Raw genomic sequence first — 21,230 nt, 5'->3', positions numbered from 1 at the left:
TTTGTTTTCTCACTCTGTAGCCCAGGCTGATCTTAAATGTGGCGATCCTGCTTCAGTCTTCCGAGTGCCGAGGTTTCAGGAGTCACACACTAGACTAGATCTGTGACTTGGAATAAAAAGACTTGTCTTTCTACTGAACTCTTAGAAACAGTACTTTCAAGGTCATTTTGGCTCTCTTCTTGACATCCTGACTGGACAAACCCTAAGCCCTTTGGTGTGAGACTTCCTTCTCTCTGGAGACAAACAATGGTGACCCCCTCCTTACAATGTCCCAGTGAAAACCAAGGTAGCATTCCACTCACATTCACCTAAGGAACCAATGAGTTACTGGCTTTTACTAAACAAGGTTGAGGATCTTCTTACAGGGTCATAGGAGACCCCAAAGAAGCCCTACTAAGAAGTCTTCACCCAGCATGGATGATGACTTCCTTACAGCTGTATGGGGGTCTCCCATATCTCCCCCTTTCCCTAGCCTTCATCCGACTCTATATAGCTGCACCTTCCAAGACCCAAAGGCAGGGTGCAATTAAGGCAGAATTATATACAAGTAGCTGGGAGGGGTGGCTGGGATCTAGGTGAGGGTCCAGTGTCCAGCCCCACCCACTCCTCTGAAGGAGCATCAGCTGTCTGTTTTGCTTAGAGAACAGTGCCCTCCAATACCCTCCAGTTCACTGACCCAGCACCCCTTACTCCTGTCTCATCCCTTCCTGACCGATCTTCCCGTCTATTCCCAGCAGCACCTGCTCTCTGCTTGCCTAGTATCTCCTAGCTCACTTCCACTACTTGGAGAGAATGCCCCGAAGTTGCCTCTGTGTGTTGTTCTTACACACTGTTAGCAGATCCAATCATCTGCTCCTTTAAAACATGCCTGGATCTAAGCCCTTCCCTGCTTCTGGAATCTGGAGGTGAAGCAAAGTGCTGAGAAACTCATGGAAAGCCGCTCCTCAGGACAGCCATCCTGGGTGGGATGTCGTGGGCTGCACAAGCTTAGTGTGAAGTCATCCTACGCTAGGGAAGTCCAGCCGCTACATTCTCAGTTCGTCTGGCCGCGTAAGACCCTAGCTCTGAAGAAACGGTGCCTTAGGGATGGGAGGAGCAATCCCTCTTCGTGTAGACCGTAGACCCCAGTGGCCTACTCCGCCCTGCCCACTTTACGCTTTGTGCCAGCTGGCAACGAAGGCTGATTTCATTTTGCACAATGGCCAGCAGAGGGTGCAGCCGAGAAGCACTCGGGTGATAAGTGACAGGGACTGGAAAGTTACTTCTGTCACCGTCAACAAAATACAGGAAGAATTACTTAGTTTGACTCAGGGTTTCAGAGAGTTTGGCCCATGGTCACATGGCCGCATGCACTGGGCAGAGTATCACGGTGGTGGGAGCATGTTCTGGAGAAGCTTCGTACCTCACTAGAAATCTGAAGCAGGCTGTGACAGGAGGAGGACAGTACAAGACGTAACTGTCACGGCCAAAGCCTTATCCATCTTCTTCCTCCAACCAAGCAGGGAGTTCCACCACCTCCCAAGAGCCTATTCAAAATTTGAACCCAAATTGAATGTAGAAGGTTGAGGCAGGAGGATTTTCACAAATTTGAGGCCAGACTTGGTTACGTAATGAGTTCCATGCCAGCAGGTGCTGCATGGAATCCATCGATGAATTAAACCACTCATTAGGCCAGAAGCTTCATAATCTAAGTATGTATAACCATGCTTTACTGATCTAGGTCCATAATCTAAAGTTGGCAATCAGGATGACCCCTCACTTTTAGGTAGAATGCATGTTGTATCCTCAAGTGACAACTAAAAGCGTTGTAAGAGAATCACAAAGATAGCAGAAGGACAGCAACATGAATTTCAAACAGTATGAAAGAAGCCAACGAAAAGGAAAAATGACCCATGAGGAGAAATGTATTATGGGAAACAAAAATTTCAGGCTCTTGAGGTTTGAATGTCTCCACCCAAAAGTCACATTTCATTTTAATCCTCACTGGGAAGTGCTAGGAGATAGACAAGGAAGAGACAACCATTTCTGGGTAAACTGGTTAAGGGATGAGAGGGTTGTCACAGCGGTGTCTGCTGTAAAGCAGCTCCACCTGGCACCTTACTCTGTGTCCCTGGTGACGCTCTGCCAAGCCATGGCCAATCAGGAGGACTTTACCAGGTACTAAGCCGACACTGGCACTGTGACCTTGCTTCTCAAGAACCAGGAGCTTAATTTACCTCTTTTCTTTATGAGGTACTCAGAATGCAAGATGTGTCCAACAGGAAAACGAATGAATGGGTCCCACCCTATGAATAAATAAGTGAAATTATAGGGTTATCTCACTCAAAGTGAAATGGTATTTTGTAAGTACTTTTCATATCTATTAATGAAATTCAAAGGAAAGTCCCCCTTTTAGTAATGATATATGGGAAGGATTGTTCAAAATGAGGGGGTCGGGGGAGAGACAGAGACAGAGAGAAAGCAAAGCAATTCCTAATTCTCTTGCCTCTTCCTCAGTGCTGGATTATAAGCATGTGCCACTCACAGGTGCCTTCTTTAAGACAAGGAGCTACAGAGCCATGGAGAAAATACAGTTTTAAATAAACAGCGCGCACTGGGTGACTTGGGTGATAAGGGTGGATAGGACAGGGACTCCCTCCTAACCTGGACAGAGGCAGGTGTTTTCTTGAACATGAATGAAGCCTGTCACTTCCATAAAAACAAAATAACAGCATTTCTGGGTCATAGTAATTTTTACAAAAGTAAAATTCTGAGCTCTGAAAAGCTTGTACCCACCTCTGGTGACTGTGTGGTGTACAGTATCACAGTGTGTCCTGACCTCCTAGTAGAGACACTGTAGACAGTAGAACTCACCATGGGGACTCTGGAAATGGCTCCTTCGGTCCCATTGACACAGCCATCAGTGCCCACAGGAAAGTCTACTACTGTGAGCATGGACTCATAGCGTGTTCTGAAAATAAGGAGTGTGGCCTCCCTTATTGCTCTCCTGTATCCAAACTCCCAAAGCGGTCATTTATTTATCATCCGTTAATTCATTTATTAATTTGTCTATGTAGCCCAGGCTATCCTGGAACTCCAGCTCCTCCTGCCCCATCCTCTCAAGTGTAGATTCATGTATGGACCACCACACTCCTCTTCAAAGCTATTACACATCTCTCTAGAAATTTAAGGTCAGCTTATCTTACTCTGGCTTATCTTGGAAAATCCTCTGGGCCAGTGGGATGGCTCAGTGAGTAAAGGCTTGCTGCCCAGCCTGGTGACTTGAGTCTCATCCCTGGAACCAACATGGCGGAGGGAAAGAAGTCCTGAAATTTGTTCTTTCCCCTCCACATGTGTGCCTTGATGCACTCTTGTACATGCGCACGCACACACCCCTTGCCAAAAATCATAAAAGACAGTTGTAACAGAAAGTTATTATTAGCAGCTGTTTCCCCATCTACCTGAATCTAGATTAAGGATCTGAGAGTGTAGTAAGGGAAGTGAGGAGACAGGGACTTCTGCAGAGAAGGCACTGGAGGAGAGCACCCACAGACATGGTGTGGGGTGTTTTTGTCAGGGCTCTCTAGAGGAACAGAACCACGGAATCAATATATATGTCATATATATATATATATATATATATATATATATATATATATATATATATATATATATCTCAATAGCCAAACCACACCTGAGATGCTAAGAGCCTTGAGGTTGGACCTTGACTGTCGGGGTAGTCTCAGAATAGAAATCTCTCACTGAAGAGTGATGAATGGCAGTTACTCAGGCCACAGGCAGGGCCCCTCAGTGGTCACAACCTGGTGCTGGGAATCAAAAGGCTCTGGGAGAGCTACTGGCCTACTCCACAGGCAAAGCTTGGAACCGCTGGTTCTACGGGCAGCGGAAACAACAGAGCACACACTGCTCTGTGGCAAGGGAGGAGGCCACACAAACAAAAGGCCACATGACCTTCCTTCTGAAACACCACTTTGAATCTGGCCTCTTTCCTAATTTGTGGCAAGTAGATACTAAAGCCAGCCGTAATGTGGGGTATCCCCATAAACTCTTTGTGGGGTCTACACAATCCACATGCTCGAGTGGTTAAGAAGAAGGTAGCTCACCAGTTAAGTGCACACTACACAGACATGAACTGAGTTCAGATGCCCAGCACCCATAGCCTGGGGCTATGGTGTGTGCCTGTAGCCCCGACACTGGGCCCCCGGGACGCAGGAACAGGGGGAGCCCTGGGGCTCATCAGCAAGCCAAGCTAGTTGAATCGATGAGCTCCACATTTGGTAAGGGACCCTGTCTTAAAAAATAAGGTGGAAAGTGATTGGGGAACGCACCCAATGTTGACCTCTGACCTTTCTGCACACAGTCACGTGTCTACACACACATAAGAGTTGTGGAACACCTGTAAGTAATTAAAAGTATTTCCACTGATGACCTGGTTTTCCCAGGACTCACACCTTCCCTGGCCTCTGCTTCTGCTAGTGAGTCCACAGCCACCCTCCAGAGGAAAAGAATGCCTGTCCCAAGCTGTGGCATTTCTTCTCTCCTCCTCCTTCTCCTCCTCTTCTCTGCTGCTCTGACATATTAGAAAAAATTAAGCTAATCTTTTGATTCCCCTTGCAGACAAATTAGTAGGCTAATATTTATCATCTTTGAAATATTATGTTTTGAAAACTGCCGTGATTTCAACTGGTAATTATTTCAATTGAAAATAATTTCTGTTGTGTAAATAAACACTGGAGACATCTGTATTATGCAGTGTAAATAATAAGAAATATACAAGATGAAAATAAGATAATAAATGTTGCCAACCACCCATTAAAATGATGTAGTTTTTTATTTACTAATCCAGAAAAGGCATACTGCTTATTTTTGAAAAATTATTTGATAAGAAATCTAACTTTCAGGCCAGATGTGGTAGCCCATGCCTTTAATCCCAACACTCTGGAGGCAGAGGCAGGAAAGTCTGCGTGTTCCAGGCCAGTCAAGGATGTATGATCTAATTTTAGGGTTAAAATAAGAGACTATTTAATAGTGTGAACATGTTTCTGAGTGTGTGTGCATGTGTGTATGTGTGCATGCTTCTTTGTGTATATAATATATGTGTGCTCACATGCTTCTCTCTGTGTGTGCACACGTGTGTGTGCACAGGCTTCTGTGTGTATATAATATATGTGAGCTCACATGCTTCTCTGTGTGTGCATACATGTGTGCACATGCTTCTGTATATATGTCATAAATGTGTTCACATGCTTTTCTGTGTGTGTGCACAGGCTTCTCTCTGTGTGTGCATGTGTGTGTATGTGTGTGTGTGCCTGTGCACCTGTCTCTGTGAACACAAGCATGTGTGGTCTCAATGGAAGGTGCTTCACTGCAGTGGTCTGTTAACCTGGAACAGAAGTTAGGGGAGGAAGCAAATGGACTCCTCCTTCATTTAAATGTCTTAGAATGCCTGTGTCTGTTTTGTACCTGGTGAAACAAAAACATTAATGCATCCAGTACTGACTCTAAGGCCACCACTAACTTACCTGAAGTATTTCCATTACCTTTTCTCCAGCTTTAGTTCACAGGTATTTCTATTTATACCTGCTTGGGCATTTTTCCATAGTTACATTTTTTATAACTAACTACTTGTTAAAATAATTCTGGGAAAGCCAGATATGGCTCAGTGGTTAAGAGCACTTATTGCTCTTGCAGAGGACCTGGGTTTAGTTCCCAGCACTCTCATGGTGACTCAAAACATCTGTAACTCCAGTTCCAGGGGATCTGATGCCTTTTCTAACCTCTGCAGATACTAGGAATACATGTGGTGAACATACATACATACATACATACATGTAGGCAAAACATGCATGCACATAACAATTTTTTTCCAAGACAGGGTTTCTCTGTGTAGTTTTGGTGCCTATCCTGGATCTCACTCTGTAGACCAGGTTGGCCTCGAACTCACAGAGATCTGCCTGGCTCTGCCTCCTGAGTGCTAGGATTAAAGGTGTGCACCACCACTGCCTGGCATCAGTTTTTAAAATTTATAGAAATTAACTTGGGCAGCAGCTGGGAAGATAGCCCATTTGGTAAAATGCTTGTTGCACAAACATGAGAATCTGTGTGAACAAGCAATAGGACCCATGTGGAAAAGCCAGGCCTAGTGGTATGCACTGGTAACCCTCGTGTTAGCAATGTGGGGACAGACAGATGCTGGGACTTGTGGATCAGTCACCCTTGCCTGCTTGGCAAGCACCAGGCCAATAAGACACGCCATCTCAAAAAGCAATGTGGATAACTCCTGAGGAACAACTCGAAGGTTGATCTCTGCACTTAGACATTCCAGGCCCCAAACCCTGGAAAGAGTGACACACAAAGGGCAGATCTTCCCACCTCAATTAATGTGATCAGATGATGCCCAGATATGCCCATAGGCCAGCCCCATCTAGACAGTCCCTCACTGCCCCATCTAGACAATCCCTCCCCATCTAGACAGTCCCTCACCACCCCATCTAGACAGTCCCTCACCACCCCATCTAGACAGTCCCTCACCACCCCATCTAGACAGTCCCTCACCACCCCATCTAGACAGCCCCTCACCACCCCATCTAGACAGTCTCTCCTCATCCAGACAGTCCCTCGCCAAGACTCTCTTTCCAGGTGATTCTGGATTGTGTCAAGTTGATGATTAGGACCACCCACCACAGACTATTTCTCTTAAAATTTCTTCAGAGGTTGAGGGTATAGTTCAATGGTACAGCACTGGTCTAGCACATACAGGCCCCAGGCCATCCTCAGAAACACAGCCACTGTGAGTGCGCGCGCGCACATGCACGCGTGTGTGCGCGCACACACACACACACACACACACACACACACACACACACACACACACATGATTTTCTAACTACCTTTAGGGAGTTTATGAAAAACAAATGCCTTAAAATATGCAGTACTTTTATATATCATAAATCACTAAATTATGAAAAATATGAAACTATCTGTTTGACCATGTGTTATTTTGTTTTTCATTAAATGAATTTTTTTAAAAGATTTATTTATTAAGTATACAGCGCTCTGTTTGCGTATATCCCTGCAGGCCAGAAGAGGGCACCAGATCTCATTACAGATGGTTGTGAGCCACCTTGTGGTTGCTGGGAATTGAACTCAGGACCTCTGGAAGAACAACCAGTGCTCTTCACCTCTGAGCCATCTCTCCAACCCAAGTCAATTTATTTTTAAATACTATTTTTATATGCATATGTGTTTGTTTGTATGCTTGTGTGTATCACATGCATACTGTGCCTACAGAGGCCAGAAAATGATACCAGATCCCATAGAGTTGGAGCTACAGGCAGTTGTGAGCCACTGGATATGGGTGCTGGGAATCAAACCCGAGCTGGCAGCAAGAACAGCAAGAGATAGCCGCTGAGACATCTCTCCCGTCCCACTTGTTTACAGGGGGCCGTGGCCAGGCTTGCCATCCAGGACAGGCTGTGTGGCAGGTACCTTCCCTGTTGAGCCATATACTATTTTAGCAATAGAAGATCAGAGACAATTGACAAAATAAGTAGCTGTCCAGACTTCTAAGGATATTTAATTTTTCCTTTGGACTAAATGACCTGCTTTCTTTGGAGCGGGCCTTAGACGATAGTACGGCCTTGGGAAACCGCAATGAGCCGAAGTTGTCGCTAGGGGGCGGAAGAGCACCACACGGCCAGGCTTGCACTGGGCTGCTGTTAGGTTGTTGGTTCATGACAGTCACAGAGAAACCCTTGTCTTCAGGTGCACCCAGCGGGGGAGAGAGAGGCTTCCAGCCAGTTCCTGGGATCCCTTGTTTTTGTGGGAAACAACCTAAGACATTCATGTTACATCTTGTATAGCGAGGCATTTGTGAGAGCGTACAGCATCTTCTCTCCTTCCAACTTTCAAATTGAGGATTCTCTGTCAGGAGAATTTAAAAATGATGAAACAGTAAATCAGACTGTATATTTGTTTTCTAAAACAAGGTGTTACTCTGTAGCCCAGGATGGCCTCAGACTCTCAGGCCTCCTCCTGCCTCCGCCTCCACAGTTCTGGGCTTACAGGTATGTACCTTTGGCTGGCAGTGTTTATTTTCCCTGCAAACTGTGAGAAACAGTCGTAGGAAGAAAGGGGTATTTTTCTAACTTGCTGCAGAGGACAGTTTGAGTTTTGCTTCATTAGACAAAGCCAAGTTTCTTCCTGTCTTTGGGGTCATTTCCTTCTCCTGCCTGATTTTCTAATTGTACATCTGAGAGACTAGGGATCAAAACAAGCACGGCTAAGACGTCTCTCTGTAGACATTCTGTCCAGTAAGTACACACAAAAAACTAGACTCCCTGTCCTAGTTGGTTTCTGTCTGTTTGACCCAAACCTGGACATCATTTGGGAAGAGTAACCCCAGCAGAGAAAACGCCTGCATCAGATTGACTGTAGACAAATCTTTAGGGCGTTTTCTCCATTAACGGTTGACCTGAGAGGATCCAGCCCGTGGGGGTGGTGGTCCCGGAGGGAACAAGAAAACAGGCTGAGCAAGCCATGGTGGGGAAGCCAGTAAGCAATGTTTCCTCCATGGCCTCTGCTTCCAGGTTCCTGCCTTGAGTTCCCGCCCTGGTGATGGAGTGTGGCTGGAGAATTGTACGATGAAATAAACCCTTTCCTCCTCAATTGCTTTTCATGGTGTTTTATCACAGGGATGGAAACACTGCGGCACCCCTCTAATGGTGAAAGTCTTTTTTCTTTTTCTTTCTCTTGAGAAAAGATCTCATGGAGATCTCACTAGGTAGCTCAGGCTGACTTGGAACTCCCAGCCATTCTCCTAGCTCAGCTCCCTGGGTGCTGGGTTTACAAAAGCCCGGGTTTACAGCCACCATGCCTGACTTGAAAAGTTGAGTTGTAAGGGGTGGATTCTTAGTTTGTGCTCAGCCCCAGCCCATGGGTAGTCAGGAAGTGGGGGTTTTGTTGGGAAACCAAGCTAGGTGGTGTGGCCACAGATATCACACCATCAAAGGGCACAGTCCTGAGAGGCCTCGTGTTAGTGATCATGTGATGCTCGGAAGGATGGGTCCTGCCCAACAGTTTACCAGGGTGACTATTTTCATCTGGGGAAGGTCCTCCTCAGCAAGGTTCTGTGAGGCCCTTTGGCTCACTGAAATAGCATTTATGGCGCCTTCATTTCAGTAGCTGTAACTGACTGGGGTATTCAGGCCCCAGTCAACAAGGGAAGCGCTTCATTTCTCTCTCTTGCACAAAAGAACCCTGGGGCCACAGTGAGCTGCCTTCCTAAAATAGGTCAGATTTTTGCGAGGCCAGGCAGCAAAGTGATGTTTCTGGGGACCACAGGCCAATGTTTTCCTGGAAAAATTAATTAAAATATCAGCGGCTTCACAAGCCAAGAACAAGCACCGCATTGCCCTCCGGGTGGACAGATGCTATTCAGTATTAGGTTCAACTAGACTTTTGAGCCACAGTGACCAAGACTCTGGGACAATTAGAACAGCAAGTCACAGCTGCCCTCCAACCAGTTCAAGTCCCACAAGTCCTGGCCCATCTCCATGGCACTTAGGGCGGATTCTGGCATGTCTGGCAGGAATTACTGTCATCATGTTAGCCTTCTGTACAGTACACAAAGTGTTCGTGAAGCCAAGCTGGCTCTAATGCCATTACCCAGAAAACATGGCTGCCCCAGAAGAGACCCATTCTGAGCTTAGAATTTCCTTTCCCCATCAAAAGAACGAAACTCCAAACTTCAGTTATGTCTCTCAAGGGTGACTTGGGACAGGGAAGAGGCAGTTAAGAGAAACAGTGCCCAGAGTAGGAAGAAAAGGCTGCACTGGAAAACTGAGAAAATAGAAGGAGGAATTCCTCCCAGGGCAGAAATTCAGACTAGGCTGTAACTGTGCAGAGGTTGTTAGATGAAGCAAAAACTGCACAGAAATAAAATTGCAAACAACCAAATCCCAGTACTGGGCTGAAACAAACTTCCAGCTTGGTCCCCTGGAGAGGAATGACTTTGGAGAGAGAGGAGGACAGAACTGGACCGCCAGAGAAAGCAAAAAAAAAAAAACAAAACAAAAAACTCATCTAAGCACAGGAGTCCACGCTCATCATATTTCTCAGCTCCGGACTCTCCTCAACTTACATTGCAATCAATGGGTCGTTCCCATAGACACCCACAGCGGTTGGAGCTTGTAGTGCATAGACAGCCCCCAAGTTTAGACAATTTGATGTGCAACTTTAAAACTTAATGATGGCGCAAGAGTGTACTTGTTTTCTATCTTACCCTCTCATAACGCTTTGCGATATCCAACACTTTATAAGTTCAGGTTTGCGTTAGCAGTTTGCTCAGCTGTAGGCTAATGTAATCATTAGGGGAACTAGACGGAGCTCTTACACCCCACTAGTTAAGTTTATTTTGTTTTGTTTGTGTTGATACAAGGTCTTACTCTGTACCCCTGATTGGCCTGGATATCATCATGTAGCCCAGACTGGCCTTGAACTTCCAGTGATTCTCTGACTCACCACCCTGAACTCTAAGTTAATAGCCACAAAGTTTGACACTTGACTTGGGTTTATTTAATGTCTTTAGAAATGTATTTCCAACTTCCAGTATGTTCACTGCACTGTAACCCATCACAAGTAAAGACACATCAAGGTAACTGTGAGGGACCTGAGACTGAGTCTCGTTCCAGACACGGTTTCCACAGCATCCGGACCTGAAGCACCTTGGGTGGTGGAAGGTGACAGGTGACTCTTCGACTCTTCAGGGACCTGCGTTACCAGAGGCATGACTGTCTGAGGGGGCAGATGAAAGGGAGACACCTTTTCCCTCTTCATTGCCAAGCACTCCTCCCTCAGCCCCATCTAGTACCCAGCGTGCCTTCCTTCCTTCACACCCCGAGCATCCCTGACCTCTCCATCCTGTACCTCCTATACCCATCTCTCCTCTTCTGAACCTCAGTGCCCCAGGCCCCTGAGCACCTGCTCAGTAGTCAGGCAAGGAACATGAGTTGGTCTTGACTGTTGGTTCTGGAGGTCAGGGACAGCTTGTTGTATCTCCTGATCCAGCCACACTTTCCACAACTACTTATTAGTAACAACAGCTAGGACGTACGTAGCCTACCGTGTACCAGGTATTCTGCCATACATACAACATGCACTGATTCTGTCAAAATGCATATGTTTTTATTACCCTATTTCAGCATCAAGAAAATGGAGTCTCGGAGAGCTGGTTACCTTGTGTGGCCAAGGTCAAACCACCACTTTGGATCCAGAATTTGTACTTGTATCTTCCTCCATACAAAGTAGGCTTCCCTTGTGACCTCTCCAATGTGCCACCAAGGGGTGGAGGAAGTGACTCTGTCGACCTTATGTGTCCCCAGGACTTCTGCAAGGATTCGAGGCAAATGTGCATGTAGCATGTACCCTGTGTGACCATGAGATCTGCACTTTGCAGGAAGAGCCCCTAGCACCCAGCAGTGGTTTGAGAGGCAGTGGGGGCAGAAGATTAAAATCCATCGAATGGTTCCCTCCACCCACAGCCTGTGCCTGCTAACTTCCCTCCAGGGAGGATTCCTTTCTATCCTAGGTAAGTGTCTGGGTTTTAAGGACACATTTGGATATTTTCTTTCCCCAGCTGCAGCAGCAACAGCTTGGATGCTTTGGATTCTTGGTGCTTTCATAGTTGGGTTATGTCAACAAGGCTGTCTTCTGAGGATATTAAAGAGCATGAACGGGTTTTACTGAAGATGAATGTGAAACAATATAGTAGCTCCCAAATTATTAACATTAGGTAACAATAATACTGAATATTCAATTACAGTACAAATGGCTTACTTATATCCATGACTTTCAGTCAAAATGCAAAACTTTTTAAAGATTTATTTTATTTTAAAAATTATGTATGCGTGTGTGTGTGTGTGTGTGTGTGTGTGCACATGTATGTGTGATGGTGCCCTTGGAATCCAAAAGAAGACATTGGATGTTTTGGAGATTGAGTTACAGGTGGTTGTAATGTCAATGCTGGAAAATGAACTTGGGTCCTCTGTGAGAACAGCAAGTGCTCTTAACCACTGAGGCATCTCTCCAGTTCCCAAATGCAAATTATTTGTAAAATAAAATGAATTTGCATGTCATCCTTGCTCAGGGGTCATGATCATCTCCGTCATTCCAATTTTAGTGTCAGCACAGCCAGAGCAAGCACAGCTGCGAACATTTTAATATTCTCTGTGTTATTTAATTGCCAGGGCCTGGGGAGGCGGCTTACTCACAGAGTGCTTCCTGTGCAAGTGTGAGGACCTCAGTTCAGATTCCTGGCACTCATGTAAAAAGACAGGTGTAGTTGTGCACACCTGAAATGTCAACACGGGATAGAAGGAGCCTTGGGTTTGCTGGAAAGCCAGGTGAGCTGAATAATGAGTGCCAGGGTTAGTAAGACACCCTTTCTCAAAACTAAAGTGGAGAGAGATAGTGGAAGACACCTAAAATCGATCTTTGGCCTTCATACACATGCATACATCTCTCTCTCTCTCTCTCTCTCTCTCTCTCTCTCTCTCACACACACACACACACACACACACACACACACACACTCACACGTGCACGGTGTGCACAGATCATTTAATCACCAGAACAGCCCCCACATAAAACAGGTGTTTAGTATATTCCATGTTATTTAGTTCTAGTGAGCTCCTCTGCCCTGGGCTGCAGAATAAGATGGGTCCCTGCCTCACGGCATCACCGGGATGAAACAGGAAGCAATGGCAGAGCTTAGCCCGGTGTCTGAAGCGAGGCTGAAGCTCAGACAGGGTTGGCTCTTGTTCCTGTTTTACATGTGAGGAACCTGAGACCCAAGAAATTGTCTTTCCTCAAGTCCCACAGCCAACGCCAAAACCTCCCTGTGAAAACCATTAGCCACTCAGCTTTACTGCCTTTCCGTAACTGTTGGTTCAGATAAGTAAGTTCATTAATTGTTTAAATTATGTTTTGTTCTTTTGGACTATGTTGTGTCAAGATACACGCAGTCGGTTAGAACATAGAGTCCTGCAGGTCAAAGCTAATTAATCCATCCCTCACCCACCTCCTTGCAACACCCAGGAGGCTGGTGGATGGAGAGGCTGTGGACGAATTTCTGTAAACCCATCACTGCTATTATCTCCAGTCTGAACCATTCCCTCCTTGAGGTAGGATGGGAGGCTCACGAGATAGAGGAAGTTGAAGTTAAGGGTTGAGTCACCACCATGCTGGGTGGGACTTTTCAACGGTGTTCTGCCTGTTAGTCACCTACGCTGCCGCAAGTAACCCCAACAAACTCGTTAGTTTATACAGTTAGATTGTTCCTTTAGTCTGTCATTGGTGGCCCATCTGGGATGAAGACATTGGTTCATACCTTCCCAAGAAAAAAAATCACATATGCGGAATGAATCTGAGCACTGCTGTCGGTAGCCCTCTGCAGGGTAAGCCCACATCCTCACATGGCTGCTCAAGCCAGTCTTGGTCTATTGTGATCTCTGCTATATGATAATTAACAGTGGCTGCCTTAGTTAGGATTACTATTGCTGTGACGAAACACTGTCATCAAAGCAACTTGGGGAGAAAAGGTTTATTTGGCTTACACTTCCAAATTGTAGTCCATTACTGAAGGAAGTCAGGGCAGGAACTCAAGCAGGGCAGGAACCTGGAGGCAGGAGCTGATGCAAAGGCCTTGGAGGGGTGCTGCTTACTGGCTTGCTCCCCATGGCTTGCTCAGCCTGCTGTTTTATAGAAGCCAGAACCACCAGCTCAGGGGTGCCCCCCACAATGGGCTGAGCCCCCCTACATCAATCCCCAATTAAGAAAATGCTCTATAGGCTTGCATACAGCCCGATCTTATGGAGGCATTTTCTCAATTGAGGTTCCTTCCTCTCTGATGAGGAAGCCTGTGTCAAGTTGACATAAAACTAACAAGGACAGTGCCCTTTCATTCTCAAAATGTCTTGGTCTTACATTGCTGTTTTGCCCATGGCAACAGCATAATTAGCAGACAGGGCAGTGTGTTCGTGTCTTTTCGCTTCTTACCCATGCATGCAGCCCTGTCTTGTTCATTGGAGTTTTTCGTCATCTCTTACTGTGGATTGCTTTACACTTCAACCATCTCCTCTTAAGATGATTCTCCCGCCCTTCCCCCTCTAGTCTCCTTTCGCATGCTCAGCTGGGGCACGAAGGTTGGAGATGAGTGGTGGAGAGTTCAGTGACCCAGTCTGCAGACTGATGATCTCACCTTCTGCCTGGTTAGTCACTGCATCTCCTCCAGAGCACAGAGCTTTCAGCTGCAGGTCGGAGGAGTAGGCTGGACCTCTCGGGGTTATCACATAATGCTTGGAAAATGTCAGCCGCCTGTTAGTCACGTTATTCACCCTCTGTGGGAACAATATAAAGAGATCGTAAAAGAGTCCAGCAAACAGCAAACAGGACAAATGTCCTTCCTAGTTTTATTAAAGTTGTCCTGGTTAGTCACCAACATCCCCCCCCCCCCCCCGCCCCGAAGCATGGCTAAGAGTCCTTGCACAGCGATGCTATTGCCCACTGTGTGGAATACGACTGAAGTCTGCACTTCCTGTATTAGCAAAGGGACAGCTATGGGCATGATTTGAGACCAGCAATGCCAGCTCCCCAATACATTAAGCCCCCAGGGGTTCCACTGCTGCTGCCACATGACCTTCAGTTCCTCTGACCTCTAAAAGTAGCTCCTACACCTCAGAGCCCTTTAGTTTTCCCCTAGCTCCTGAAGGAATCCTAAGACAACATCGCCCCTCCCTGCCTGCTTCCCAGTGCGGCTGGGGCTCGTCTTTATAATGTCTGCTGAGTCTCCTCTTCTAGAATGCACTGCTCTACTAGTTATGCTGTTGGTGATATGGACACCCTTTGGGCAATTGCAGGATTCTTCATAAACTCCATTATGTATGCACATCACATTTTCATTTGAACTGAGCTAGAAACTAGAGATGCTCAAACCCCACCTTCCTATGAGTACCTCATCTGCCTCATACGGAGACTGGCCCAGATCAAAGACTGTCCCCATTGCCCCAAAGAAGTTCCTGGCTTGGATCCAGGCCTGAGGAGGAGCACCCATTCAGAGTGTTTCTCCTTATAGCTTCAGCTGCCGGCCCTGCAGTTAGAATTAGGAGCATCACTAAGAGAGGGTCAGCTGAGCTGGAAGCGTGTCCTAGAAATGCCATCTCTCATCCCGCCTCCCATTCCAGCCTTCTCACTCTACACTTCAGACAAGCGCTGCACACGGCAGCAAGAATCGGGAGTTTTCTTTATCCTTTTATTTATGTTTTCAGAGTTCAAGTGGATTTTCAGTGATAAGATGCTAAGTTCTGAAGATCTAATGTAGAGGGTGATCATAGCTAACAGTAGTAGATACATAACAATTTGCTAAATGATTAGGTCTTCAATGTCCTGACCATTCAAAATAAAAAGGTGGAGAGTGTTAACTAACTTTAACTGTGATCATTTTGCAATGCGCACACACATCAAGTCATATCATACACTGTAAGTTCATGAAGACATACTCGTGCTTACACCTAAAAAACCAAGGGTAGGAAACCATGGACACATTGCCGACTACGTATGGAAATAAATAAGCTTACTGCAGAGATATGTTTGCTGAATGACTATGTCTTTGTAGATACACGTGTGTTAGTTTCTGTTCTCTTCACTATGACAAACATCTCGTAGAAGCAACTTTTGGAGGAAAGTGTTTGTCTGGGTTTGTTTCGAGGGTGGGAAGGCTGGTGCTCGGGATGGAAAGTGACAGGTCACATTGCATCCGCAGTCCAGAAGCAGAGAGAGCTGAACATCAGCATCCACTTGTCCCTTCCTTTAAAAAAAGGGCTAATTATTATTATTATTATTATTATTATTATTATTATTATTATTTTAAAGATGTATTTAGTTTTATTTTATGTGTATGTACTGCATGGATGGATGTGCTCCACATGTGTGTCTAAGTGCCCTCAGAGGTTAGATAGAGTGCCAGATTCCCTGGAACTAGAGTTATAGGTGGTTGTGAGCTCCCCGCTGTGGGTGCTGGGAGCCAAACCCCAGTCCACTGCAAGAGCAGCAAGTGTTTATAACCACTGAGACATTTCTGCAGTCTCCTGCCCTCTCCTTTTTTAATCAGTGTGAGAGTGAGACCCCCATCCCAGGGATTGGTGTCCCCCACCCCCAAGTTCGATCTTCCCACCTTAGGCAAATCTTCCTAGAAATGCCCCCTATACACACCAAGAAGCATGTTTCATAGGTAATTCTAAAGCTCGTCAAGTTGAGAGTGATGATCTACCATCACCATATATAGTGCGTGTGTATGTGCTCATAAATAATGAATATTAGTACATATATCCATGTATGTGAATAGATACAATCTAAGAATAAATACAGAAGTTCTCTCTCAGCAGGAAGGGGAGAACAGAGAGGGAATGGGGGGCATCAATGAGTCAGTCACATACTAGACAAATTAAAACCAGGAAACAGGAACAGCAGCCAGGAGAGTAGGACTCCCAATAGCCTCCTGGATCCATAGGCTTTTCCCTTGGAGATTTTTCTATGTTCATTCATGGATCTCAGAGAGTTCAGGTTCCGCCCAGAGCTGTGGGATTGTAGGAACATATTTAACGGAGTTCCAGCAACATGCTCTGAAAACAGGACCCCTGGGTGATTCTTTAAGGAGATATTGGGGAAGTGTAGATGGGCCAGGCCAAGCAGGGGAGCTTGTGAGAGCACATTGCACCTTTGAGAGTTTCTACATGGAGATGCTGGGCTGTCAGACTTCCTGGCGACTGGCACTCTCCGGGCAGGCCTGCCCTGGAGGAAGAGAGGGCATAGACTCCCACACCTTCTGTCCCTCATGGTGTCAGCTGTGATTCTAGGAGATGGAAGACCGAAATAAAAGAGCACAGAGGGACACACAGGCATGGTATCTGGAGCATGGAAGGCACTTCAGTTTGTGAGGTTCGCATGTGGAATCCCCCCATTAGCGCATGTATTAGAACCCCTGGTCACCACCTCGTGGTGCTCTTTTGGGGAACTGTGGAAACTTTGTGAGGTAGATTACACAGGAGGGAGGTGAGGACGCTACTCATCTCCGGTTTCTGCCTGAGCTCTCTGCTTCCTCATCTGTGAAGATGTAACAAGCCAGGCACAGCCTCTCACCGAGCAGGCACAGCACAGTAGCGGCTCTGCCTTTCCCACCGTGATGGACTAAAAGAAAAATACCACAAGCCAAATTAAATCCACCCTAAAGTACTTCTGTCAGCTTTCGTCCCAGTGACAAGTAACCAACACACTGGGATGAGCAAAACAAAGAGCTGCAGTAGTCAGGGATGGGTAGACAGGCAGGTAAGTAAACAAGTAGACAGGTGACAGGTAGTTAGATAAGTGATAGATGCAGGTAGATAGGAATATAGACATATAGAGGGCAACTGATGGGTAGACAGCAAGTAGATAGATGATCATACATAGGTAGGTAGATACACAGACAACAGATGATAGATACATAGACAGAAAGTAAGTGAATCGTTTATAATGTACAATTGCCTCACATAATTATGGAGGCTGAAGTGCCCCATGGTCCATTACATCCGAGCCAGAGGCTCAGGAAAGACAGCGTTGTGATGAGCCCACACCCAAAGGCCCAGAAACCAGGAGCTGTGCTATCCACCCCTTTGTTCTGATCAGGTCTGAAGTGGGTTGCTGATGCCGTGTGTGCTGGATGATGCCATGTATGCCAGTGAGAGCATATCTTCTTTATTCAGTCTTCTGACATACATGCTAATCTTTTCGGGAAACATCTTCACAGACACCGTGTTTTGTGAGCTATACGGGCAGCCTATATCAGCTGATACACAGAATCCACGATCACAGTGCCCACCAAACCACCACAAAATAGTACACACTGCGCAGCTGCTGGGCTCGACCACTTCAGGAAGACTAAACAGCCCATTAAGACAACTATCTTGTCTTTGAAGATTCACACTATCACCTCCCCCGCCCATCACAATCCCATCACCTCCCCATGCCATCCTTCCTTCATCACCTCCCTTCTGCAAACAACCCCACTGCCATCCCCCCACTGCCTCCCTGCCAGCATACCTCCTCCTGTATTTTCTCTAAGCATACCCTCCTGCCTTTACCTCCTGCCAAAACCTCCCTTATCCCTCTCCTGCTATCACTCCTGACTCCATCACCACCACCCCTGCACTTCCATGGCTTCCTCACATATGCTGGCTAGTTTTATGTCAACTTGACACAAGCTAGAGCCATTTTTGGAAGGGTAAACCTCATCTGAAAAAAAAAATGACCTCACCAGATTGGCCTGTGGGCAAGTCTGTGATGTGTTTTCTTGATTGATGATTGTGTGGGAGAACCTAGCTCACTGTGGATGGTGACACTCATGGTCTGGTGGTCCTGGCTGCTATAAGAAGGCAGGCTGAGCAAGTCTCAGAGAACAAGACAGTAAGCAGAGATAGGTGGAGTTTTCTCATCCCAGCAGTCACTTCCCAAATAACCATAAGAGAGTCTTATTATCAATTATAAATATTCGGCCAATAGCTCAGGCTTGTCACTAGCTAACTCTTACACTTTAAATTAACCAATATTTCTTATCTACCCTCTGCCATGTGGTTAATGGCTTGTTACCTCATTTTCTACATGTCCTTTTTCCCCTGCACCTGCTGGCAACTCCTCTGATTCCACTGTTCTTCTTCCCAGATTTCTCCTATTCTGGCTCTCCTGCCCAGTCTCTCCTGCCCAGCTACAGGCCAGTCAGCTCTTTATTAGCCAATGAGAACACTACATATTTACAGTGTACAAAGACTGTTCCACAGCAAGTAGAGATCTTCCATGGTCTCTGGTTTCTGGCCTGACTTCCCTCAGTAATGGACTGCACCGTGGAACTGTAAGTTAAAAATAAACCCTTTCCTCCCCACGTTGTGCTGGTCACGTTTATCACAGTTGTAGAAACTCTAAGACGTCACACATACAGCCTAACTCTCCATGGCTGGGGCCACCTGCCTTTTGAGCACAGTTGAATGAAAGTTTTCTTTCTGGGAATTGGGCAAAAGACTGAATCGTATTTATTCTGGTTTGGACAGGGGCTCTATGGATTAGAAAGGAAGACTGGCATTGGGGGGTGACTGGAATTGTGTCCAGTGGAGTGAAGAATATCCAGCCACAGGGAGAAAAAAGATCAAGGATTTATTATTAAAAGCAGCCTAATAGCTAATTCTTAAGCGCTAGCTATGCTTCCTGCACTGCGTCCACACGGATGGGGCCATTGGCTCCTTCCCACAACCCTACAGGGCAAAAACTAGTGGCTGTCGTCTAAGACGCCAACTGCTCAGATCTAAAGCCGTTCAGCAGTCATGCAGCCATGCAACTGGAAAGGATGCAGCCAGGGGCCAGCCCTCAGGGCAAACCCAGAGCTGAGCGCTGACCACGAGCCCAGGGGAAGCAAGCTAAGTTGGAAGCCCAGGTCAGACTTGGTGGCTTGCAAGAGCAAAAAAAGGGCCAGACAGATTGCTATGTGGGCTCCTGCTGGCCTAAAACACGTGCCTTACACGGAATGACCTCACCCACTTCTTAAGGATGGTGGTACGTATTCAGTAGCATCTCCCACTGCTCACTGATGGTAAGAAGGAAGGGGTTGAGTGGGTGGGTTAGCCTGGCACCCCAAATTCCTGCTATAAACACATGTGGTTTGCTTTTGTCAATTATTACAAGTTTTTATATCAGACCATCATGTCACCTATGAATAAACACCCTTTTCTTTTTCCCCATCCATACACCTTTTTATTTACTTTTCCCTTCTCCACTGAAAATTTGAGTATTGTATTAATAGTGAATCTCTACTGCTTGCGACTAAAAGAATCTAGCAAGGAAATCCACTCTTGATGAAATGGGAAAGAAACACAAGAGTTTCCAGCTTTTCCTGACCTTCGAAGTTTCCACTGCTACTCCAGACCCCAGGAAGAATATATGGGGGTTCCCCATGTTAGATTCTAGGGTCTGATTAGGCAATGCCTGAGCAATACAGCACTGATACCTGGCTGGCCTCTGACATCTCTGCTGCAGCCTCCCCCTGTAGCCTTGTGAAAATGTGAGTGAAAAATACCTTCAGGAAAAATCCTCTCTGGAGAGAATTGTAGGATTGCTGTGCAGTGAGCAGCCCTGCACTCCGAGATTTGAACAGATCACGCTGTGCATTTTTTTGTTTTTTGTTTTTTTTCGAGACAGGGTTTCCCTGTGTAGCTTTGCGCCTTTCCTAGAACTCACTTGGTAGCCCAGGCTGGCCTCGAACTCACAGAGATCCTCCTGGCTCTGCCTCCCGAGTGCTGGGATTAAAGGCGTACGCCACCACCGCTCAGCCACGCTGTGCATTTTGATCAAGTTCAAGGAGCTGTGTTTTCTTGCTACAGGTGTGGAGAAGCCAGCAGGTGCTCTCTAACTAGAGACTCTGGGTGACATGGAGAATGGGAGAGAAAAGACAAGTCCAAGAACTTCTTTCATAGTCTAAGTAAGAAGGCGACGTTATCTTTTATAGTCATGTTCTACAGCCAATAGAGCAATCCAACTTCTTATTACACACATTATAATCTGTATAGAAGAGTAACCATGGGTCAGCAAGGCTGACGAAAGCGTGTGCTGTCAAGTCTGATGACCTGAGTTCGATCCCCAGGACCCACACGGTGGGAGGAGAAAGATGACTCCTGCAGCTTGACCTCTGACCTCTACATGGGTATCATGGCACAACACACACACACAACACACACACACACACACACACCACAACACACACACAACACACACACACAACACACACACACAACACACACACAAACACACACACACAAACACACACACAACACACACAACACACACACAACACACACAATACACACACAACACACATACACACAATACACACACACAATACACACACAACACACATACACACAATACACACACACAACACACACACACAACACACACACAACACAACACACACACAATACACACACACAACACACACACAACACACACACACACCACACACACCACACACACACATACACACACAACACACACACATACACATACACAACACACACAACACACACAACACACACACACACAACACACACAACACACACACAACACACACACAACACACACACAACACACACAACACA

General features: G+C 46.2%; 1 pseudogene; it reads right to left on the bottom strand.

The window, feature by feature from the left end:
* Nucleotides 1-12,100: 12,100 nt before the first annotated feature.
* Nucleotides 12,101-12,200, bottom strand: LOC131912123 (U6 spliceosomal RNA; annotated as a pseudogene).
* Between the last annotated feature and the right edge of the window lie 9,030 nt (nt 12,201-21,230).

This window comes from Peromyscus eremicus, chromosome 5 (genome assembly GCF_949786415.1).
Source record: "Peromyscus eremicus chromosome 5, PerEre_H2_v1, whole genome shotgun sequence".
In the NCBI taxonomy this organism is placed as follows: Eukaryota; Metazoa; Chordata; class Mammalia; order Rodentia; family Cricetidae; genus Peromyscus; species Peromyscus eremicus.
The sequence above is the reverse complement of the archived record's forward strand: the minus strand, read 5'-3'. Positions and strand labels throughout refer to the sequence as shown.